Here is a 25,824-nt window from a genome sequence, read left to right on the forward strand (position 1 = left end):
TGTAGATTAAAAATAACAGGGGGCCTAGTACGCTTCCCTGAGGAACGCCCGAAGAAACAGTTATTGGTGAAGATGCAGCGTTGTTTAGGACAACAGACTGGGTTCTTCCGTTTAGGCAGTTTCTTATCCAATTTTGAACGTTTTCGTTTATATTTAACGCAGCAAGCTTTACATCTAGGATCTTATGGGACACAATATCGAAACATTTTTGAAAATCAATAAAAATCGCGTCTACCTGGCTATTGTTATCAATGGTTTTAGATAAGAAGTGCTGGAATTCTATTAGTTGTGTGTTGCAGGAATAACCTTTTCGGAATCCGTGCTGGGAAGGTTTAAAAAAGCGTTTGAGACAAGGAATGCAGATATGTTACTATATAAAATGCGCTCGAATATTTTGCAACATATTGACGTTAGTGAAATCGGCCTATAGTTTTCTCTGAGTTTTCTATCGACCGATTTAAAAACGGGTGTCACGCTTGCCGTTTTCCAATCTTTGGGAATGAGGCCTGTTTCAAGGGAAAGCTTATAAATGATCGTTAAATACGGAGAAATGATGCTATGACACTCTTTAAGGACTACTGGGGATATTCCATCAGGTCTAATTGCTTTTGTGTCATCTAAATGCCGTAATAAAGAGTTGATGCCACTAACATCAAATTCAATGTCTGGCTTTATATCGCCTTGATTGGCATTGTTCAAAAGCGAAGTCTCCCCAGCACATAATAGAGAAAACACAGATTGGAAGTACTGGTTAAAGCATTCCGCCCTCTGATAGTCCGACGTCACTGTTTTGCCGTCAACAGTTAAAGATGGTATTGATATGTCTTCTTTTCGATTTTGTTTTACATATTTCCAAAAACATTTTGGGTTTTCTCTCAACTCCTTGTTTAATTTAACAAAGAAGGTATCTTTGGCAGATTTAATTGTTGCTTTCAATAGCTTATATATCTCTTGCAAGCGTTTCTGATTTGCCAGACCGGTGTCGGCAGAAAATGTTTTATACGTTTGTCTTGCTTTCCCTATAAGTTTACGTATTTCTACGTTAAACCAAGGTTTTTGTTTTTTTAGTTGGCGCAGGTACCTGCATGGAACATGAATTTCGACTTGTTTAAGTATTTTGTCCCGAAATGCTGACCACAAAGTTAACGGACAGCGTGCGTTTGACATATATTGGAAAGTAGGAAAGAAATTTTCAAGTTCGGTCCTGATAGCAGCATAGTCTCCTCTGTCGTAGCTGTACACTTTCCTTTGCGGAATTTGTGCCATCCGTACTCGCTATATGTTCAGTTCTATGACAACTGCCCTGTGGTCACTAATAGCTGGGCAAACAGTAGCTTTTGATATTATGTTCGGCTCATTGCAAAGTACTAAGTCTAGAATTGCATTTTCTCGCTTAGGTTCCAGTACGTGCTGCTGCAATCCATTTAATCCGAGCAGTTCTTGGAACTCTGTGAAAATACAGGACATATTACCAGCCACACATCCGGCATTCCAGTTGAAGTCTGGCAAATTGAAATCCCCCCCTAGAAATATGCTGTTAGGCAGAAGAGATAGCATCTCAGACAGCAATCCGAATGAGTCGCTGCTGCCGGGTGGGGGGTAGAATGTCCCGTACACTACATTGTTTCCGTTAGGCGATTTCGCAAGGCACCAGACAGACTCAGAATTGTTTTCAAATAAAATTTGTGTACTTTACAATGTATTTGATATCCAAATGAATACTCCCCCGCCATGTCCATGCCTATCTTTCCGATAGACAGTAAAACCAGGCGGAAAGATTTCAACCTTAGGTACAGTCTTGTCTAAACATGATTCGGTGCCCATCACAATCTGAAGTTTAACAGTGGCTGCTAAAGACATGAACTTATCGACTTTGTTCTTTATGCTGCGACAATTTTCAAGGAGGACAGAGAGCCTTTCGGGCTGCGAGAAACGTGCTGAGTTACCTTTCGGAGGAACAGAATTCAGAATGCGTCATTTGCCTCTGTCCAGTCACGCATGCGCCTGAAGTGGAACTGGCATCCGCATATCGCTATCCCAGACAAACGTTTGCCCATTGATGATCAATTTATCATAACTCAAGCGAACACGATTTTCTTTGTTCTCTCTTTTTTCATTAGGAACAGGAACATCATTAGTTAATAGAACTTCCGACCAGTCCGTTTTATTTACGCTAGCAATGAACATTCCTTTGTCAAGTACAACTCTTTAGAATGGAGTGCGAGGTATTTATGAGGCATTGAGCAGACATAGAACGTTAGGATAGTGATCGGTAATATCGGTGGTGACAATGCCAGCATCAGGTGGGCCTGTTTGGTTCGATAATTCATGATCAATTAAGGCGCCATCGGCAATGTTAGGACATCCAGTAGGGACAGTAATGAAACATGTATACCCAAAACTACCGAAGATGCTTGAATAACTACAATAATTAAATGAAGTGGTATCCATGTGGTTAATGTTGATCCTGCCCATGAATATTGAGGTACGATTAGCGCATGATATTGTTCCATGGTTTGATCAAAGGCACTAAAGAAGTCAGTAACTAAAGAAGGTGAGTGATAAATTCATCCAAACATGTCTTGTTTTCTATACAGAAGACGGGGAATCAAATTCAACAAATACAGATTCACAGTTAGTAATATCCAACTCCAAGTAATGGCAGCGTTTGTATGTAATGTTATATGAGCCAAATATGGCTACACCACCGTGAATACTCGTTTCTCTATAAGAATACTCAAAATGTATGAGTTAAAGCAGAATAGATTTTTGCCAGCTTTACTAAGCCAGGTTTCAGACACACATACTATTGGAAAGGTGTTGTAAGGTGTCGAAAACAGCTGCTGAGAATCATTAAAATGCTTGTGGAGATCTCTAGCATTAATGTGAATGATTGAATGGTAGTCGCACCACATGAACTTATTCAGTACAGATGTTGACAAGTAAGAGTCCGTGGTGGATGGTAATGACATTGAAGGGCCAGAATACAGGCAGTCAGTTAAAACAAGCAAGGCCACACTCATCAGCAAAGTGACACATACGGTTCACACTTGTCTTTCTAGCCTTAATACATCCACAAGTGCTTCCAGTTGTTACCTTTTGTTAGCACCATTGCTTTAGAAAAAGTTCCTTATTTCGTGGGTTCAAGTGGTCACTAACAAACATAGTAAAGTTGTCATATTTGCCGATGTCACTCAGGCAGAGCCTTGCCTTTTGCGGTTTGCTGATAAAATAATGCTTTTTCGTTTACGAACAGAATCTAGCAGTTAAGTTTTTCTTGCCCTTATGTTTAGTAGAGAGGCGATGAACAACATCGATATCAGAGGAAGTCGCGGAACATCCAATTTTTCTGCCAACTGTCTCCAATACCGCAGCCCAGTCCTCGCTCTGAGTACAGAAGACAATAGTAGATGATGTATATTGTCTCGCACCTCTTCGCGACAGGTACCAACGTTACTGAGATTACTTGACAGGTTATTGACCAGCGCATTTCACAGTTACATAGCAGCGCCTCCTCAAGTATTGTAAACGTCCTCTCAAACCTTCTAAAATATTGAAGTTGAAATGTAGTGAACCAAGGGCCGCTAATTTTTTTTAAAATCAATGTGCTACTTCAATTCCTTGAAAACGACGTGCTGGGGGTGTCTTTCGAACATTTGAGTTAATAAACTCCGCGCAGGTCTGGTCTGTGCATGAGTACTGTCTCGACGGAAACAATACCAGATTATTTTTGGGGGCAGTGTTGGTAAACAATTGCAGTATGGTGCGTCCGCAGGAAGCAACACCATAATTGCTTAAGTCACCATTGCCATCATCAAGATAGACACGGGCAGATCAGTTCAAGCCATGCTACCATTTTTTTGTTTTGCTAGTTGGTTCGCACGGCAACCATGATTGCTCCGTTTTCGCGACGTAAGTCATAGAAATGTGAAAACCACATTTTATGATTTGGCATTACCACGCCGAGTATCTTTGGCTTAAGTCGGGCAATACTAAATATCATGCAAGAAGGCGATTGACGTTTACAACGGGAAAGTGAACTTAGAAATGAAATGAGTCACGTATTTGGAAGGTAGCAAAAGTAATTTATTGCAGTTTAGGATGATTTATTGTATTTGACAATGTGTCTTGTGGTTATTGCTACAAAACACATTGGCGCATCATTTGTGTATTTGCACCAAATGTCACAGACGAACGAGTCAAGTTTTTTTTTGCTATTGCTAAACGATTTTTTTTGCAAGGAATAAAATGATTATCTTCGGGATTTCTATCGCCTGGTCAAAGCTAAATATAGAACTTCTTGTAGGTTTTCTTGCGACAGTCGCAATGAAACCGTACTACAGATCATATGAAATATTGCCATTGGTGATGTAGGGGAATGTTTTGACGTGCCACGAGGGGAAAATTTCCGCATTCCTGGGAGCCCAGTCATGCGCGTTTAGATCGAATCTACTCGTCGGGTTGAACTGATCAATAAATGTAACGGTTACGCAGTAACTCCTGTTCGTTTTTCTGATCACTCCCGGGTAACGTGTGAAGTAGGCCCCAAGAAAATATCCGCTGCCATCTCATTGGATGTTTCGAAAAATAACTCAACATTGCTGCAAGAGCCATCATTTCACCAAATACTTGTTGACGGTTTAAAAGCTGTCATATTTGAAGATGGGCTGTGGAAACAATGGGATCATTTCAAACAGACAATAAAAATGAAAGCTATCGAAAGATACAGTACTATAGTTTATCAAAGAAGTGATAAAATAGGGCTCAAGGAAATTTAGGAAAACTTAACTGCACTAGATTGCAAAGGGCACGGGGTTGATGCTGCAGATATGTTGATGACAAAGCGGAAGTTTGGACTGTGCGAAAAAGAACCTTTTCTAGGAGCGCTGGTGGGAGTAAGCGCAGAAGCTTTCGCAGGCGAAGAGACGCCCACTACATCGGCGGTGAGTCAGGACTGAAAGCATATACAAGGAAATAACTTTCACTTTACCATGCATGAAGGAGTCGAAGCCACACATAATGAGGACAGGACGCGTTCACTCGAAACTATGAATTGCGTTTTGCCTTTAAGTTCCTCATATGTGAATAATTTATTAGACTGTTGTTTGAAAAAATTTCGGGGCTCTCAGAGGAAGACTGAACTTGACGCAGAACAGAACTTGAAGTGCAAAAGGCGATGGAAAACTTCAATCATGGAAGTGTCAAGGTAGGATGGCCTATATTCAATAAAACATTTAAAGTAAGCACACCCAGAGTTCTGGTGGCAATATTTAATGAGGCGCATAAGTTAAAGTGACTACGTCCGTCAGTTAGTGAAGCATGTACAGTTTAGATTCGAAAGACGGAAGACACTGACAAACTTAAATCAATCTCATCTTACAGGTCAATATCTGCAACAAACTGCGATTAATTTTTTTCTCAACGTTCACCCACGTGTTCAGAAGAAGATATAAGATAACAGACGTATTTGGGCCACAACAGACGTGCGACATGCATAATCGTCCCATTGTTGCGAACATGCACAAAGGGCGGGGTGTGCTGGAGTGCTGTGACGCCATGCAAGTTGGGTTCACTGTCTTTCAACTAGACTTAAAAAAAATGCCCTACAGTGTATTGATCACAGTATCTTGTTCAATATGCTGAATCATGTTAATCTAGGCACTATAACTGAAGCGGTGGTGAAGGCGTATTGAAACTGCAATACGATATTAAAAGTCAACCAGGCTTCTGGGCCCCCATTAAGTGAAGCGTTTTGCTCGCCAAAGATGTCCTATCGCTCACTATTGCTTATTATGCAGGTTGTCCCCACTTATTTTAGTCAGAGTTTAATAATATGCGAATGGCACGTAGCGGAGCACTACCAAGAAAATGCTGTTTGCCTTTGCTTGGGGATGCAGAAATTATTCTTTTTCATTTTGCCTAATTAGATATTTAACATTAAATTATTGTTCAACTTATCAAATATTATGATTAGATAAGAAGTGTCAACGAGAAAATTGTACAGCGACATTGAAAACTACAGATACAGATTTCTTTAGCTCAATACGTGCAACATAAAAGTGCTTCTGCGTGCGTGAAAGAAGCCCGCTAATGCACGTGAAATTGTCGCGCGACTGGGCGCTCGAGCCACTGCGTGTGTTGGGCTGCCCCTTTCACGCTTAGAAACACACTTTTATGTAGCACGTATTGAGCAACACAATGCTAAATCGGCAATTTTGCATGCTGTTCTACAATTTTCTCATTGACACCTTTCATCTAATTATATTATATGAGAAGTTGATTATTTCTCATGGCTAACTGTGTAATCTCTAATTGTATAATCTTTAACAAATACCGCTCTACCGACTCTCCCCACTCTCATGGCATAGTATAACATACCGACATTGGAAATACAAAAAAAAACATTCAAAGATTGGAGTTACTTTTTCTAATCAAAAATAACATGCTACATCAGTCGTAATTCATTTAGTAAGTCCACCAGAACACGCCGAACAAGAAAGCATCACGTGGAAACCCTAACACCGTACAATGCTGAAGTCAATATTTTTAGGTACTCTTTCTTTCCGCATACAATCACTCAATGCAATTTACTGCCAACTGATTTACTAACCAGTGTTGATGCCCTTGATAAAATTGCTTATTGTAACTTGCAGATGTATTGTTTCCTGTTCCTGCTATGCGTTATTCTTTATGTATTCTGTTTGCAATACAAATTGCTGTGCTTCTGTAGTTGTTATTTATTTATTTATTTGAACCTCAAGGGTCCTTGGCGGAACATTACATGAGGGGCGGGCGCAAGAACGGCGGTTAACAATCAATGTTACATGAGAATCATGACGATGACATGGCTTACTCGATGGCAGTCTTGAAATGGACTGGATCAGGGATTAGTGCTAAGTCACAGGGAAGGTCATTCCAGTCGCGTGCTGTGTGGACAAAAAATGATTTCTGAAATGAAGTTGTTCGGGAACGATGCCGGATGACGCTCTTTGGATGGCCTCTGCGGGGTGTTCGACGTATTGGTAGGATGAAGTTGCTGTCACGGGGTGAACAATGGAAAAACCTGTGATAAAGGTAGAGACGTGAAATTCGGCGACGGGAAGCGAGAGAAGGAAGTTTTAGTTGCAACTTCAGGGCGGATATGCTAGAGTATCGCGAGTAGTTTGAAAGAATAAAGCGAGTGGCACGATTCTGAACAGATTCAAGGGCTGAGATAAGGTTAGACTGATGGGGGTCAAATATTGCGCAAGCGTATTCAAGTTTAGGTCGTACAAATGTTCTATAAGCTAGTAATTTTAAGGAAGAAGGTGTCATGCGCAAGTTACGTCGGAGATACCCAACTGCTCGATTAGATGAATTTATTATGTGATTAATGTAGCAAGACCATGTTAAGTCACTAGCAAGGTTAATGCCAAGATACTTAAAAGAGTTAGTGGAAATAATGGCAGTATCGTTAATTTTATAAGTAGGCGGAGTATAATTTCGGCGGCTTTTGCTGTGTTTTTGTTTTGCCCCTCCTGCTAGGACCAATTTAGGGTCTGCAGTATGCTGTACATAAATAAATAAATAAAATAAACAAAGTAATTAGGAGGAATGAAAAAAATAATTGCGATATCTCCAAGCGACGGCAACGAGAAGTAGCTTGGTTCTATCCGGCTACATGCCATTCGCATATTTTTAAGGTTTGGCTAAAGTTACGTGCGACACCCTGTGTATCGAAAACATTGTGTAACGGCCTTATTGAAAATTAATCCATTCTTCGGTTTCCTGCACAAGGCACTGAAGTGAAGCTTCTGGCTTATGCAGACGATGTAGCTGTATGTTGCATTGACGAAGAAAACATCCAGGCAACCATAAATAGTGTGAAAAGCTATTTTGTGGTCCCGCTTAACTGTTACGGGAGCGCGGTCAGGAGTTTGGAGAAGGAAGGGTGAAGGCATTAACCCGCCACAGAGCACGCAAAATCGCCGCTCAAAATCGCCGCGATGGCACCAAGGATGCCATCGCAGCGGTGGCGGAAGGCGAGGAAGCACATTTCCTAGTAGAACCTGGGACAACGCAGGAAAAAGAAACAGTGTGACAGCAGAGGTGCAAATTAAAATGGTCCCCGTAGAAAATTCGCGTACTGGAGAAAGGTCGTCAGTGGAAGTAACAGAATGGGAGAGCCGCTCTGTGCATGCACCTTGCACCTGCCTGCATCTGGGGGCTTTGACAGGCTTGTGCACGTGGCCAGGGAGTCGCTCAGCGCGAAGAAACAAAGGGACCAGACTCTAACACGTTTACACTACAACGAGAAAGAGGGCATAGCTAGGTGCAACGTTACCATCGACGAAAAGGGAGGACTGCTGTATAGACACTGCCGAAATCCAAGGTGCCGTATCCTCGATCAGTTAATCGTTCCGGAGACGTAGTGGGCGGGTCTCCTGACTTTGTGTCACGGAAATGTCACGGGCCATCTGGGAATCAACAAAATGAAGGAGAGGCCTTTCTTAGAATATTACTGGCCAAGATGCTTTAAGGATGTGAAAAATTATGTAAGGTCCTGTGACGTGTGCCAGCGAGTTTGGAGGCCGGGGAATAAACGCAAGGCAGCTTTAAAGTTGGTTCTCTTAATCACGGAGCCATTCCGTCGGCTGGTTATCGACACAGTAAGGCCTTTGCTGCCGAGCCGATTAGGATGCAAGTACTTTTTGACCATGCTCTGTCCCGCGACAAAGTTTCTTCAAGCGATTCCTTTGAAGGAACTGAGCTCCACCGATATAGTCGATGCTCTGTTGTCCGCGTTTGCCGGGATACGTTTTCTTGCAGAGATTCAGGCTGCCCAGGGGACGGTATTTACAAGTGCTTTAACCACCACCTTCCTAGAAAGCTGTGGTGAGCGGCTGATAGACAGCTCCGTGTACCATCCACAATTAAACAGCATTGAGAAGATGTACTAGGTGCTTAAGAGAGTGTTACGTGCATTGTGCCATGAACACAAAGCTGACTGGGAGTACTGTTTACCGCAACCATGTTCGCATTGAGAACGGCCTCACGTGAGGCAACGGGGTTCACTCCTCATCTGGCGTATGGTCGGATGATCCGTTCCCGCCTCAGAGTGTTAAGAGAAATGTTTCAAAGCACAGGTGAAAGGCATACGGTGGTGAGTTACGTTTTAATGTTGCTGGATCACTTGAGTGTCTCACGAGAAGTGGTTGAAAAAAACCTAAAAGAGGCCCAGGAAACCGCGAAGCCGTACTATGAGAGAAATGCGCGTAGGCGAACATTTAAAGGTAGGCGACAGGTTCATGATCCTAAGGCCTAACGGAAAAACTAAGTTGAGGTAAAGTGGGACGGACCCGTAAATGCTACCCAGAAGATATCTGAGACTAACTGCACCCTAGAACTTCCCTTGAAAAGGAATAAAGGAATCATTTACCACTGCAATTTAATGAAACCCTATTGTGGAAGGGCAGAGATTGTGAACATGGTGGTAAAAGCGTCTGAAGAAGTAGCGCTCGAACTTCCAGTTTTAGAGACAGGGACAGATGCGGAACGCTCCATTGAGGACAACCTGAATCTGTCTGCAAACCGATTGACTCTAGAGGCCCATGAAATAAGCGCCCTCCGGAAACTCTTTGAGGAATTTCGCCATTGCTTCAGTAGCCGGCCGGGGAGAACGAAGCTCATTACTCATGAGATTCATTTGACATAGGATGAGCCCGTCCAATCCAAACCGTAAGGGGTCTCACCTCGTCAGTGAGAAATAATGGAAGTAGAGATCAAACGAATGCTTGAGTGGCGAATAATTGAGTCAGAAGACAGTGATTACACTTCCCCAATTATTCTCGTACAGATGAGCGGGAAAGAGCCGCCGCCAGGTGTGGACTATAGAAAATTGAATGCGATAACAAGGGATCAACTTTACCCTATACTTAACATAGAAGAACGAGTGGAACGGGTGGGCGGAGGCCAGTAAATTTCAACGATCGACTTAGTTAGGGTGCCTTGGCAGGTGCCCATTTCAGAAAGCTCAAGTCGCTAAGCCGCATTCACTTCCTCACTTGGCACATTTTTACCGCTAATGTTAAATTTCGGGCTTACGAATGCAAGATTACGCGATCCTCTCCTTAGATTATGTGGCCATCTATTCTAACAGCTGGAACGATAACATAGAGTACTTCAGGAAGGTGCTGGCACGTCTGCGAGGCGCGGGTCTCACGGGAACGGCCGAAAAGTGCAACTTCGGGTGCTCGCAAGTTACCTCCATAGGGAATGTCGTAGGACACGGAACGCGGCGGCCCTCCAAACTAAAGATAGGGTCTATCAGTAGCTTTCCATAACCGTGAACTAAGATGGATGTCAGAGCCTTTCTGCGGCTCGTGGGATATTACCAGCGGTACATTCCAAATTTATCACAGGTAGCAAGCCCCCCGACAGGCACCCGCCGAAAGGGAGAGCCCGAAAAAGTTCGATGAAATGAGGCGAAAGAAAGCGCATTTCAGCACCTGAAAGAGGTTCTGAGCTCAGTACCAGTGCTTCGGGTCCCCGATTATTCCATGCCAATGGTATTGGCCTTGGCGCTGTCCATGCGCAGCGCAAGTCTGGCTAGTCCGAGTACGTCGTTGCTTACGTCAGTCGTGCGCTGACCTAAGCGGAACGCAATTACAGCGTCACATAAAAAGAATGCCTGACCATCGTTTGGGCACTCGGGAAGTTTCGCCTTTATTTATACGGGAGGCCTTTCAATGCGGTTACTGACCATCACGCCCTTTGTTGGTTGTCCTCTTTAAAAGACCCCTCTGGATGCCTTGCCCGCTGGGCTCTGCGCACTGAAGAATATGATATACACGTCATATACCGCTCAGGTCGCGAGCAAATTGACGCTGACGCTCTGTCCAGCTCTCCGCTGCCAGCCGACACGGCCTCCCTCTCCACCATGAAGGTGGTATCGTCGGTCGACATGCATGCCTTCGCATTAGAACAGCGCAAGGATCCTTGGGTGGCCTCTCTTTTGGATCCCCTTTCTGGCTCGCCTGCATGTCTCATCTTCCGCTCCCCGCGTCGCCAGGCTGTCCATTTTGCTGTGCGGGAAGAGCTCTTGTATCGACGCAAATACCAGCCCAATGGTCGCAAGTGGCTCCTGGTTATCCCTAGGACTTTGCGTTCCGACATGTGCGCGTCGTTCCATACTGACCCACAATGTGCACACGCAGGCGTTTTGAAGACGTATGAGCGCCTGCGGCAACGTCACTACTGGCGAGGAATGTTTACTTTTGTCCAAAAGTTTGTGCGCTCGTACCCTCAATGCCAACGCCTCAAATCTCCGCCTCCTCCGGCGCACGGCTTTTTACAGCCGCTTCCGTGCCCTGCTCGTGCCCTCGACCGCGTGGGAATTGACCTGTACGGGCCGCTACCGCTAACACCCGCTGGAAAGCGATGGGTTATTGCCGCAGTTGATCACCTTACACGCTATGCTGAAACCGCTGTTCTACCTGCAGCGACCGCCAGTGACGCTGCATCCTTTCTGCTCCATCGTTTCATTCTTCGTGATGGCCCTCCCCTCGGGAGCTGCTGAGTGATAGAGGCCATGTGTTTCTGTCGCAGGTGGTTGAAGCTCTGCTTGCTCAATGCCGCATAGTTCACCGGACCAACACGGCGTTCCATCCTCTAACTAACGGGCTTAGAGAGCGTTTCAATCACACCCTTGGTGATATGCTCACCATGTACGTTTCATCGGAGCATACAAACTGGGACATCATCCTCCCATTTGTCACGTACGCATATAATACGGCTACACAGAGTACTACAGGATTTTCTCCATACTTTCTTCTCTACGGTCGCGATCCTTCCAATACTATCGTTACAGTTTCGCCGTGTACACCAGACACGCCAGAGTGTGCTCCCGTTTCAGCTGTCGCCCGATACGCTGAAGAATGCCGTCAATTAGCCCGAAAGTTCACCTCCGCCGACCAACAACGACGAAAAGCCAATCGTGATGGTGACGCTACGAATCCGAACTTCACTCCCGCCACACTTGTATTGCTGTCCGTGCCTTCTACCACGCCTGTACTTTCGACTAAACTTCTGTCGCAGTATGATGGACCATACCGCATCGTCGAACGCACCTCTCCGGTCAACTATGTCATAGAGCTGCTTACGTCGACATACGACAAGCGCCGCCGTGGACGGGATATTGTTCACGTTCGCCGCCTGAAACAATTCTATGACCCGCTCGTCTCCACGTTGTAGGTCGCCAAGATGTTCACTTTTCCACCGGGGGTAATTACAATGAGGAAGAAGAGCACAAGAAGAAGGCCAGCCAGATCGTCTCTTCCATGCCTGCTGTGCAACCAGTGGGCCAGCCGGATCGCCAGTGCTTAGCACGAGTGTGAGCCGTTCGGGCAACCAGCTGTTCCTGCTCTGCGTCACCTGCCTTCTCGGTTACGAACAGAGGATACCATCGGAACTGTTCAGTACACCCATTACATAAGGAATTTATTGTGCAGTACGACATTAGTGATATAATGTTCGGAGTCGTCCTCAGCCAGGTGGGCGAAGACGTGGGGGAGCATCCGGTACGGGATGCTCGCTCGAAAATTCACGTGCAGAGAGGAGGCGTACAGCGGGTCCGAAAAAGAATGCGCCTGCTTAGTTTGGGCGGTCCAGAAATTACCTTGTTATCTGTACGCAGCGAAACTCACTGTCGAGACCAACCACTCTCCTCTGACCTGGCTCAGACACATGTCCCCTAAGAACGGACGCTTGCTCAGATGGAGTATAATTCTCCAGGAATATAATTTCACCATCCTTTACAAGAAGGGCAAGCTAAATGAGAACAGAGATGGTTTGAGCCGGTTGTTTTGGTAAACCGACGTATTACCTTCTTTCTTTTGACTAACGAGGTAAGAAGTGTTATTATGGGCTGGAAGTCATACTTGTAATTTCAAAAGTTTGCTTTTGTATAGTTATAAAAGTTGTTTTTTTTTGTTTAACTTTCTCCCGTTTCAACGACAATATCGCTCTGGCGTTGTCGGCATTCGGGGAGATTTGGAAAGCTGCTTAGAAAGGAGGTGGTTGGAACTGCTTAATCAAAACTAGTGAAAGGAAAAAAAAAGCGAAGGTTGATTTTGACGTAGCAATAGCCTGGTGAGTCAGTGGTGAAAAGCTTGCGCTTTCACGCGGTGCAGAACTATGTTGTTTCGTTTATTTTACGTACGTTCTCTAGGGTCCCAGATCTAGAAATTCGTCACACGAGGCTCGCTACTAGCAAATTACACGTTCGATCAGCGTTCCTCATGGCTAGCGAATTGAGTTCACCGGGCATTCCGAACCTCCGGGGCGAGGGGGAGCTGTTGGATACGGAACATTTCGCTGGCATCACTCAAGTTCCCCCCACCACATCCAATCGCCATTGCATTATAATTATCGTACACCGGGGCGCGTCTACCACGTTAGCGGACCCGTCAGAAAGGTTGGCGACCCCCACCTGATGCCCCGCACGTCGAGCTATTCCCCCCCCCCCCCGCTTGACTCTTCCCGAAAGTGCAACGGGAGGCTGGCACGGATGCAGGTAGTTGATGTTGGTCCCGAGCTATGCTCTTTTGCGTATCAGGAAGGTCGTTCGAGAACAACCCATCTCCTCCAGCTGAGCGCTGCCAGGTGAGGAGGCGACCCCGAAGACAAGACAACCCTCGGAATATGCAGCCCTTGGAGCGTCCCCATTGGCCGAATGGAACGGCACTTGCACGGGCGCCTACCACTGGAGGAAAATGACGACACCTGAGCTGGCTCGACGATTGGCCGAAAGTCACGTGACCCCGAGAGACCGAACGGGTTAAAAGCGAGAGACAGGGATAAGAGTTTTTTTTTCGTACTTCTTGCCACGGGCCGCAGCGACCGATTTGCTGCCGGTCGTCGATAACTTTATGACTTTTCATTGCTTTGTGTTATTTCTGTAAATAATATAAATAAACCTTCAGTTCTCAAAATCCTCCTCAACGTCGGCCAACTCCGGCACTCAACTGCAAGATCTACTAGTGTTTAATACGCGGTGCCACCATCAGAGACAATGTCGTGCACGATGCAGCGTTGCGTGTGGAGATGTAGAAGGAGGATGGAAGCGACGCCTTCACAATTTACTCAGCCAAGTGACCTTTCATTGTGCAGCACCATGAATGGTGCTTTTGGGCCTGATATCAAGTCATGGGGCTCAAATAGGATCTTCAATGGCATACTATGCGCTCAAGTAGCTTCTTTGCGCATCGAACCAGCCTGTCAGGGGTGTTTACTTGGCATGGCTACTGTCATCGACTCATAACACGGCATAACCTATTTACAAGGCATCCATCCGGATCTGCATCGATAAAAGCAACAGCACCCAGTACAATATCGCAGCCAATCGCATTATGTGTCAGTAGGCAAGAAGTCAATGGCTGCTCAACGTCCTCAGAAACTTGTGCTTTGAATGCCCAACGTCAACATGGTTGGTGCTTCGGTGTCAGCTGTGAAGTCAAGCTACGCAAACAAAATCTGCCACCGCATCCCAGGCACAGCAGTGTTCTCGTTGGGAATTGCACCGGCCTCCATAGCGGATTCTTCTTGGCCCGTCTGCAGTCATCGACAGAAAACAGTGCAGAGCGTTTTTCCAAGCCGCCTTTCCGGAGCAGTGTCGACCACAGCAGCCGCACGCCATGCAGATTCGTAGCCAGTGACATTCTCAGGCAGTGAACATTAAAGTAACGACTTCACAATGTACTCACCTGAGTGATGTTCCATTGCATAGGTCTAACAGTTTGCACACGTAATTGCCAATGTTTTAGATTGAAGAATAAGAGTGTATTTCTGCTGCCATATCGAGAAGCATTTCTATAGTCTTTTAGTATATTGTTATTATTGCTGAGCGGCGACGTCGTTCGTAATCCTGGTCCCGACATCGACAATGAAGTAAGTGAATGCATTTTCTCTTCGAATCCCGCCTAGTTAACAACAAATGGTCCACAATATTAGTGTGGACCATTAGGCGGTGGTGTCATATTAGCCGTGAAACTACAAATTTAACGTGTCCCTGTCGTCTGTAGAACAGCGTTAGCAACAGTTTTGTGCTTCATAAATGTGAACATCAACAAAAAATTACTGGAAGATGATATCGACTGCCATCTAACTGCAGTAGGTGCTGTGACAAACCTCACGACGGCTTCAACAAGATCACCGGCCTCTTTACTTGAGTGCTGGTTCTGTTAATTAGGGATTTTAACTTTGGTACTATTTTAACCGCTTTTATGTGCAATACCACCATTTTTATTCGCATTTATAAGCACATTGGATCGACACAAGCCGTCAGTTTTCCAACACGTGAGACGGCCACAACATGATCGCTTCATGATGTCATCTGAAACTGAAGCGAAAATTTCTTCCATTGCTCTTATTCTAGATCATAGCGATCACAAAGTAATTTTTTCTGAATTCTCGCTGCCTGCATCTGTAAACGCTTGAAAACAATCCTACGTTACACCAAGGCCGACCTCAGTGCATTAACATCAATTTCTCAGCCTTATTGCTTTAATTATAGCGCGAATATCCAAACCGAACAGTTGAAGAGAACTGGGTCATGTTGAAAAAGATAATCTAGATTTAACACACAACTATATTCTTGTCAGAAATATACCCCCGAGGAAAAACGTTCCATGCTAGAAGTGGCATTCAAAGCGTCCTTCGAACCGCAAGGAAAGGCTTTTTCATGCTGTACGCAACATAGCTGCACGTTGGTCTAAAGAAAAGACAACTAGTTTTCTCACATATTAGAACGTATTAAAGAAAACTAACTTAGCGTGTTTCAACCACACGCTACCAGACATGCCCAAGGATAACTCAAAGCAATTTTCGACCTCTATGCGGGACAACAAAGGTAAGGGAATTTAAACACCTAACGGAAATGCGGCACTTGACCAGAAGTGCCCTACAATACTTAAGGTGTGAGGAAGAAGTTCGGCAAGCTGAAACGCCCCGTTGCCATAGCGTGACTCGTAGGCAATTCGCCTCTGGCGGCGCCCTACCTGCTACTCCTGCGTTTGTAGCTGTAGTTCTACGACCCGAAAAGGACGAGGGCCCTTATGTGATGGGTCATTTCGGGTCGTAGAGCAACAAAACAATCACAGCAACAACATTACGATGCATCGTATCGGCGTAACTCTGTATGAGACGGTACACTCTGAGGCCAGAACAACAGTAAGGACAGCTGGTTGGGTTCGTACCCTCGACTCGGCCTAGGCAGATGCGGGCATTTCCCTCGCTGCAGCGACTGAACTTAGCACAATAATCATCGGCTCAAAGACAGCCATATCCAATTTTGCGCGTGTAATTGTGGCGCCGACCCCGCTACGAATACTTCCCCCTCCCCCCTACTCCCCAACAAAAAACAAGATAGTGAAGAACCCAACCTAATTGCATTGATATAAGTCCCGGCTCACGCACGGAACCTGGGGAACGAGGCGGTGCACCAGTGTGCTCGATCATTCGTCACCTAAGCAGTGGGTCCCGTCTCTGACTTGGGCGACATGGTCATTGAGCAACTGTGCAAATACCACAACATAGAACAACACTACCGCCTGGCACGACAGACGAAACCCCCACTTGATCTGGCGCCTCCTTCAAAGGCACTCATTTCCCAGTCCACAAATATACACACACTTTCACCCTGACTTGATAAAATCACGCTGCTCACTATATGGGCGCATAGCCTCTTTAAATCATAATCTGCGGTACAATAGAGAAGACCCACTCCCACGAGATCTTCCGGCCACTTCCTCCCCTAAAGCGTGGGAAGCAATACTCCGGAGCTCGAGCCTGGAGGTCAACTTCGGGACATCGAAACAGCTGAGGAGGTGGCTTTAAGGCATTGCCTGGTAGCCACCCCTCAACAAACCAACTTGACAAAATAACGTTCCAGGGCGTGATGCCAGCGTGTGGCACGGCCACCACGAATGTGATCTCAAGAGGTGGGTGTCCTTGAAAACTAACATGACGGAGGTACTCTGACGCACCGCCGTTCGCAATCTTGGCGACGAGCAACCTTTGCATTGTCGTGCGCAACATTGGGGGGCGACATTTACGAGTTATATAGAAGATCAGAATGGTCAACAGCATACGAAATGGATATGTCCACTCGGTGGACTCTTGCGGATTACCTCACCTGGTGTTATGGATGGACCGCAGTGCCTTTTCTGCATTGTTGTTAGTTTATATCGGTTTTTAAGTCTGCTGTTTCCCAAGACTGACGCGCAGTAATACAAGTAGGTCCTAAACAAGGCGCAGTATGGAGTCCTTCTAACACTTCCCGGAATACTACTACTACTACTACTACTACTACTACTAATAATAATAATAATAATAATAATAATAATCTTTATTTCAGATAACAAGGTATCGGATACAAGGGCAAAAGGCAGGTGTGCTCTGCCTGACGGGACTCATGCACCGGAATACACACACTCAGAGCATGTACCAACAAAAAGAACATTATACACTACCAGACAGGCCGCCATTGGAACATGAACCTGACAATGTTTAACGCTAGAACGTTATCAAGTGAGGCGAGCCTAGCAGTGCTATTGGAGGAATTAGAGGGCAGTAAATGGGATATAATAGGGCTCAGTGAAGTTAGGCGGACGAAAAAAGCATATACAGTGCTGAAAAGCGGGCACGTCCTGTGCTACCGGGGCTTAGCGGAGAGACGAGAACTAGCAGTCGGATTCCTGATTAATAAGAATAAAGCTGGTAACATACAGGAATTCTATAGCATTAACGAGAGGGTGGCAGATCTTGTGAAACTTAATAAGAGGTACAAAATGAAGGTTGTACAGGTCTACGCCCCTACATCCAATCATGATGACCAGGAAGTCGAAAGCGTCTATGAAGACGTGGAATCAGCGATGGGTAGAGAGAAAACAAAATACACTATACTGATGGGCGACTTCAATGCCAAGGTAGGCAAGAAGCAGGCTGGAGACAAGGCAGTGGGGGAATATGGCATAGACACTGGGAATAGCAGGGGAGGGTTATTAGTAGAGTTTGCGGAACAGAATAATATGGGGATAATGAATACCTTCTTCCGCAAGCGGGATAGCCGAAATTGGATGTGGAAGAGCCCGAACGGCGAGACTAGAAATGAAATAGACTTCATACTCTGCGCTAGCCCTGGCATCATACAAGATGTGGACGTGCTCAGCAAGGTGCGCTGCAGTGACCATAGGATGGTAAGAACTTGAATTAGCCCAGACCTGAGGAGGGAACGGGAGAAAGTGGTACATAAGAAGCCGAACAATGAGTTAGCGGTAAGAGGGAAAATAGAAAAATTCCTGATCAAGCTACAGCACAGGTATTCGGCTTTAACTCAGGAAGAGGACCTTAGTGTTGAAGCCATGAACGACAACCTTGTGGGCATCATTAAGGAGTGTGCAATAGAAGTCGGTGGTAACTGCGTTAGACAGGATACCAGTAAGCTATCGCAGGAGACGAAAGACCTGATCAAGAAACGCCAATGTATTAAAGCCTCTAACCCTACAGCTAGAATAGAACTGGCAGAACTTTCGAAGTTAATCAACAAGCGTAAGACAGCTGACATAAGGAAGTATAATATGGATAGAATTGAACATGCTCTCAGGAACGGAGGAAGCCTAAAAGCAGTGAAGAAGAAACTAGGAATTGGTAAGAATCAGATGTATGCGTTGAGAGACAAAGCCGGCAATATCATTACTAATATGGATGAGATAGTTCAAGTGGCTGAGGAGTTCTATAGAGATTTATGCAGTACCAGTGGCACCCACGAAGATAATGGAAGAGAGGATAGTCTAGAGGAATTCGAAATCCGACAGGTAACGCCGGAATAAGTAAATAAAGCCTTGGGAGCTATGCAAAGGGGGAAGGTAGCTGTGGAGGATCAGGTAACAGCAGATTTGTTGAAGGATGGTGGGCAGATTGTTCTAGAGAAACTGGCCACCCTGCGTACGGAATGCCTCATCACTTCCGAGTGTACCGGAACCTTGGAAAAAAGCTAACATACTTCTAATCGATAGGAAAGGGGCCGCCAAATACTTGAAAAATTATAGACCGATCAGCTTACTGTCCGTTGCCTACAAAGTATTTACTAAGGTAATTGCAAATACAATCAGGAACACCTTAGACTTCCGTCAACCAAAGGACCAGGCAGGATTCCGTAAAGGATTCTCAACAATGGACCATATTCACACTATCAATCTTGTGATAGAAAAATGTGCAGAATATAACCAACCTTTATATATAGCTTTCATTCATTACGAGAAAGCGTTTGATTCAGTCGAAACATCAGCAGTCATGGAGGCATTGCGGAATCAGGGTGTAGACGAGCCGTATGTAAAAATACTGAAAGATATTTATGGCGGCTCCACAGCCACCGTAGTCCTCCATAAAGAGAGCAGCAAAATCCCAATAAAGAAAGGCGTCAGGTAGGCAGATACGATCTCTCCAATGTTATTCAGAGCATCTTTACAGGAGGTATTCGGAGACCTTGATTGGGAAGAATTGGGGATAAGAGTTAATGGAGAATACCTTAGTAACTTGCGATTCGCTGATAATATTGCCTTGCTTAGTAACTCAGGGGACCAGCTGCAATGCATGCTCACTGACCTGGAGACACAAAGCCGAAGGGTGGGTCTAAAAATTAATTTGCAGAAAACTAAAGTACTGTTTAACAGTCTCGGAAGAGAACAGCAGCTTACGATAGGTAGTGAGGCACTGGAAGTGGTAAGGGAATACATCTACTTAGGTGAGGTAGTGACTGCGGATCCGGATCATGAGACTGAAATAATCAGAAGAATAAGAATGGGCTGGGGCGCGTTTGGTAGGCATTCTCAGATCATGAACAGCAGGTTGCCATTATCCCTTAAGAGAAAACTTTATAACAGCTGTGTCTTACCAGTACTCACGTACGGGGCAGAAACCTGGAGGCTTACGAAAAGGGTTCTACTGAAATTGAGGACGACACAGCGAGCTATGGAAAGAAGAATGATAGGTGTAACGTTAAGGGATAAGAAAAGAGCTGATTGGGAGAGTGAACAAACGCGAGTTAATGATATCTTAGTTGAAATCAAGAAAAAGAAATGGGCATGGGCAGGACACGTAATGAGGAGGGAAGATAACCGATGGTCATTAAGAGTTACGGAATGGATTCCAAGGGAAGGGAAGCGTAGCAGCGCGCGGCAGAAAGTTATTTGTGCGGATGAGATTAAGACGTTTGCAGGGACAACATGGCCACAATTCGTACATGGCCGGGGTAGTTGGAGAAGTACGGGAGAGGCGTTTGCCCTGCAGTGGGCGTAACTAGGATGATGATGATGATGATGACACTACCGTCACATACACAACACAGTTTTATGCAAATAACCGAACAAGGTGCAAGCTTTTCGAATCTTCAAGGAAAAGTAGTACAAGTAAGTAACCCTGGGATCATAAAAAAATTATCTATACGCAACCTATTGATTATTAGGACAGGAAAGCAGGTAAGCTTTAACATTCGTTTTGAAAGAGTTCAGGGACAAGCATTTCTGAATAATTTCTATGGCCTGTGTATATCTATTCAGAAGACTGACAATTAAGTATGAAAGCATTTGGTTTACGTAATTGGTCCTCACGAGTGGGGTTCTATAATGGTCGTGCCTTAATTTGTAAGGCACATTACTACTAGAGTGCAATTCAAGATATTTAGAAGGATCCAGCTTGATTTTGTTAGAGACGTAAGAAAGCAATTTCGACTGGTATAATTGATTCACTTTTAGAACAAAGTGTTGGAAAAAGTGCAAACTTGTATGGTCGTTATAAGAGATTTTCGACATAGCGTATCGCTTTTTCTGTAATGTTATCAACCTCATGAGATTAGTTTTGGTTGTAGACCCCCATATCAGTATACAATAGTGAAGACGTGAATGTATAATAGTGTAATATAACTGACATTTCAGCCATTTGCGAACAAGATTTCTAATCTTGTAGAGCACACAGAGTTACCTTGATACCTTGGCATGAATTTTATTGTAGTGGCGAACTGATTAGATCGGCAACAGCAATATTTTGTTCGGCCTTAATTTCATATGCTCCAGTCACCGTGAATTTTGGTTTGGAAGGAATGTGCACACTTGATGTTTACTGCACGGCTTTAAGAATATAGAACTTGCAACCGAAGAGGCAATGTATTGGTTAATTTGATGCTTTCTATCTTTCTTTTTTTGAGCCGATTCACCAGAAGTTAAGGAATGCGCATTGAATTTGTCTGCCAAGGCAACGCCACCGAAGTCAACATTATTGAGTGTTAATGTGTTACGAACATGACAAGTAGCCCTTCCCACAAGGTCACTAAGACAATTGCCGATTTTTCTAGGACAGTTTGAAATTGCGGCAAATTTATTCTTGTGGTATTCTTTCCGTGCTTTTTTTATATCAGCACCTAAGTTGTTTCTTATTTTTTTCTATTCCTTAAGTATGCTGGGTCTTTTAATCGGATGAATTTGTCGAAAAGTTTGTCACGTGCTACAATTCGTTTATACAACTCCTTTGTTACCCAAGGCTTTCGAGATTCTTTGTTGGTTTTTTACTAACAATGAAAATGCACTATCACATTTGCTTTTTACTAACTCAAGGAAGATATTGTACGCTATACTAGGATGTTTTTCATTGTAAACATCGCTACGATCAATGCTTGCCATCATAGATGTAAACGTAGCTAGATTATCTTGTTTAAAACTTCGGTATACGATTTGTTAAGCTGGCAGCTTTTTTTCGTTTTATTGTTAACCGGGAAAAAAGCAGAAAATAGGTAGATGGTCGCTTAAGTCAAATGTAAGAACACCAGATAGAAGACTAGACAACTCATGGTTTGTGACACACAAATCGATTAACTTGTCGCTTTCTAACGTTATTCTGGTTGGGGACTGGAGTGAAATGTATCAATGGCTTCATAAAAAAAAAACGTCGTTGGGAGCTGTTTGTCAACATATCAATTTTACAATCTCCCACTAAAACAACAGGCGTATTTAGGATACATGCATATTCAAGCAGATCACGTACAAATTGAACAAATTCGGCAATTTCACTAGATGGGGGTTGATAAATACAGGCAACCAGGGTTCCACAACATTTCACAACAATCGATTCCTAGTGCATACGAACAAAAGAAAAGTGTGACAGAAATTAATACTGAAGAGTTTCTTTAACCTACAATGCTACGCCGCCGCCTGTACGGTTTTCTGTGAACACACCTTCAAATTTGTACCCAGGGAAGGATACAACACCATTTTCACTGGTGAACCATGTTTCTGACTATGCAAGTATATCAAATCTATGATTCAGGCAACCCAAAGCCGTCTGTATTTCAAAGTGATTATATTTTCGGCTTCTAGTATTCAAGTGCAAAACTGACTTCCTGTCACTTTCATGAACAAGCGAACTGCGCACAGCAGGATTAAAAGATAAAGCATCGTATCAAAGGGCCTAGTTTGTGATGCCATGAAAAAAGAAAGGAAAGGCGTACAGATAAACCAGACAAAGGAACAGCGGCGTCCGTTAGATTATCTTTTCCAGGTCTGCATCCCATGCAATTTGTATTGCCGGTTCACCGTTCCATTCGCGCACCAAGAGCTTCCGATTACTGTGTCGTGCATATTCATACTGCTTCTCTGTAGCCTTTGCCCTCATCATGCACATGAGCTTTTTGTTCTGCGCTGTTAAATTATCAAGAAAGTATACTATGGGCCTGGCTTCTCTCATATTTTGCTTCTTTGCCATCCATTGATCCTTCGATGCACGCGAGGAAAAACGAACCAGAACTGCCTGGGTTTTACCACATTTAGTTGGCAGTCTATGAAGGTCTTCTACGTCCTGTTTAGTCAAGTGAGCCTGGCCTAAATCCTGCGCAATAGCATTGATCTTCTGGAACAGATTTTCGTTGTCGACTTGGACAAGCCCATGTACTTCTACATTATTCCTTCCGCGGTATTGTTCCAAACTGTTCATTTGTTGTCGCAGTTCCACGATTCCTGATCAGTGTTCGCTGACTGAATCTTTTCAACTCCTTTCTTTACAGCAACAATTACTGTTTACTGAAGCTTCATTTCTTCTAGTACTTGATCGTACTGATCTGAAAGACGCTGGACATACTTTTCGATGCTTTCCACAGCCTCTTTGACCCGGAAAAGGACATTTAGTTTCTGTTTAATATCTGCCAATTCAGAAAGATTTTGTTGATTTCTATTAGGATCTTTTCAGTGAACGACTGCAAGTTCTGCACCTGCTTTGTTATTTTTGGGAGCCTCGAGCAACTGCAATTACACATGTTTGACATCTCCAGCTTTTTTAGCAGTGTCTGCTATTGCTTTGTAGGTAGTATTGCTCGTACCAGAACATGCACCCAAGTGGTAACCATACCTGTACTCTGAACAGACGAGGCACGAGCCATCTGTTAGAAGCGATTGCTTACAAACCAGACGTATATCGGAAGCAGAACTAGCCTTTGCAACCGGGAAGGAAAAGCATGCGGCACTGAAGCAGCAATACACTTAAACGCAGGCACGCGCTCTTGAGCTTGTGCGATCAAAGTAAATCAGTTGTGGTATCACTGGAATCACTCAGCAGCAGTGGCGGGTAACATGAATAAAAAAATAAATGTGAAAAGGTGAAAAAACCAACCTGCGTAGCATCGGATTATCTTAAGCTGCTTGAAGACGGTCTCGTTCCTGGCCACTGCCGCTGAGTGTGTGTAGGCTCTACGTGGGTAGCACAGCCTTTTATATTTTCTTGTCAGTGACGTATGGTCCGTGTTGACTTGAGGCCCAATGACAGTCTCTCTTGGCGCTGCAGTGTGGTGGTGGGCGTTTCCAAAGGTTTCCGAAGTTCCTGCGTAGTAACGGATTATTGTTAGCTGCTTGAAGAAGGTCTCGCTCGTGCCACTGCCGCTGAGTGTACGTATGTATGTGGCGACAACGACTTAGCACACAGACAGCTTTGCTTAACTTTCTTTGTAGGTTGATTTATCGGCTCCTTCGGAGACACGTCCTTCGTGAAACCGACTCCGAGTAATTTAACTCCGAGAAATTTTTTTGTAAATACTAAAGTGCTGGCTGCAAACGCTGCCAAATGGCTACATTACAGATTGTGGGCAGTAAAATAGCTCACGTCATAACCGGAGCACAGTATGGGCAAGTGATGATTTAACATCATCATAATCATGACTATGCTCTTCAGAAAAGTGATAGGTGACTGTTGAAGAGAAAAAAATGACACCGATTTGATAATCGCATAATTGTTTCATGCTTGTGGTTCTAATTTACACGGTGTCTAACTCCATTAACTCGGCGCCGTTTTGTGACTCTTCCGAGAGGTAACAATGGTATTAAAAAGAGTTTGCGAGTATAAGAACGGATAAATTACCTAGCAGATCAGTCAAGTACTTCTGCAGCAGCTAGCTGAATGGCGCATAGGCCTGTGGGCCGGGGAATTGAACGCGTCCTTGAACAACTCTTGTCACACGAGGGACCCAGAGATGTTCCAGACACAAAGGTAAGAACAGATGTTTCTGAAAAAGATATTTTGTACAACTTTTTCAAATAAAAGTGCTAAAAATTATCGGCGCCAACCGAGCAAGCGCGCTACTGCCGCTGCTCGCGCGTTCGTCGTGGCCTTCATCGACAGCTGGCTCTGTTGTGCAAGAAACTGTCATCCTCAGCAATGGCTGGAGCCTCTTCGTCTGCCACAGCTGGCTTCATTGGCGTTCATTGTAGGGTGATAGAAGAGGTGTGGTGCGCTCACAATGCGGCAGAGCTTCCCGCACTTCCTGTCGCCGCCGACTGGTGGCGCGTTTCGGAGCGTCCCCTGAAACTTTTCTATGAGTGGCGGTAAAGCGGCTGTCGCTCGTTGCCGTTTGGGTCATAATAAAGGCAACATTCACGACTCGCAACACACGAAGCTTCTTTCGGTAAACCTTCGCAGAGTGCAGTGGTATTAAAAGCAACATTCACGACGTGCAACGGACGAACCTTCTCTTGGTGCACTTCCACAGTGTGCAGTGGTAATAAAAGCAACATTCACGACGTGCAATGAACGAACCTTCTTTTAGTGCACTTTCTCACTGTGCAGTGGAATAAATTATGGTTTTACTTGGTCTACGTAGGTTTGGCGGTGTTTTGATCAAGCCTGTTAAAGGCTAGATAAGGACGCTGCAGTGAGCCTATCTAGGGGCCCTCGAGTATATTCTCCTGCTAATCGATAATATGGTGAGTGTGGGTAGGCCACAACGCTTAGGCCACAACGGTTAGTGCACAACCGCACTTCCGGGTTTCGAGCAACACCGCGCCGAATTAAAAAACAAAACATTTTGTTTTGTTTTTTCGCATGAGGGCACTGCAGCGCGAAAGTTGGTTGTACTAAAGGAACAATTTTCACGCTGCCCCGTCTATGCGCAAAATTTATTGCTTAGGCATCACTTCTGCGCACGTTAAGCTGGTTAGCTGGTTATTTATGTACATTACATCGTTCTTAACGTTAACGCGCCATGACGCCGAAAGGACGGAAATTCCAGCGACATTTACGCAATAGCATTGCTTATTTGCAAAGAAATAAGGAATGTACGCACCAGACAACACACGTTCACTTTCACCTTTTAATTTTGCTTGCACAACTATTTGAACCATATAGTTTTTCTCCAAGTATATTTGCTATTTACTGGTTACTTCATCCTGCAGCAACTGCGCCGTTTTTGCCTGTCTGCGCTGTCGGGATGATTTTTGTCGTTCGGCGATCGCTTCTTGTAATACCCTGTTCCACCAG

The 25,824-nt window shown here is 44.6% G+C and overlaps 1 pseudogene; it reads right to left on the reverse strand.

The window, feature by feature from the left end:
• Positions 1 to 1,275: 1,275 nt before the first annotated feature.
• Positions 1,276 to 25,824, reverse strand: part of LOC142591523 (uncharacterized) — a 59,797-nt pseudogene continuing 35,248 nt past the window's right edge.

Source organism: Dermacentor variabilis, chromosome 8 (assembly GCF_050947875.1).
Source record: "Dermacentor variabilis isolate Ectoservices chromosome 8, ASM5094787v1, whole genome shotgun sequence".
NCBI classification, from domain to species: domain Eukaryota; kingdom Metazoa; phylum Arthropoda; class Arachnida; order Ixodida; family Ixodidae; genus Dermacentor; species Dermacentor variabilis.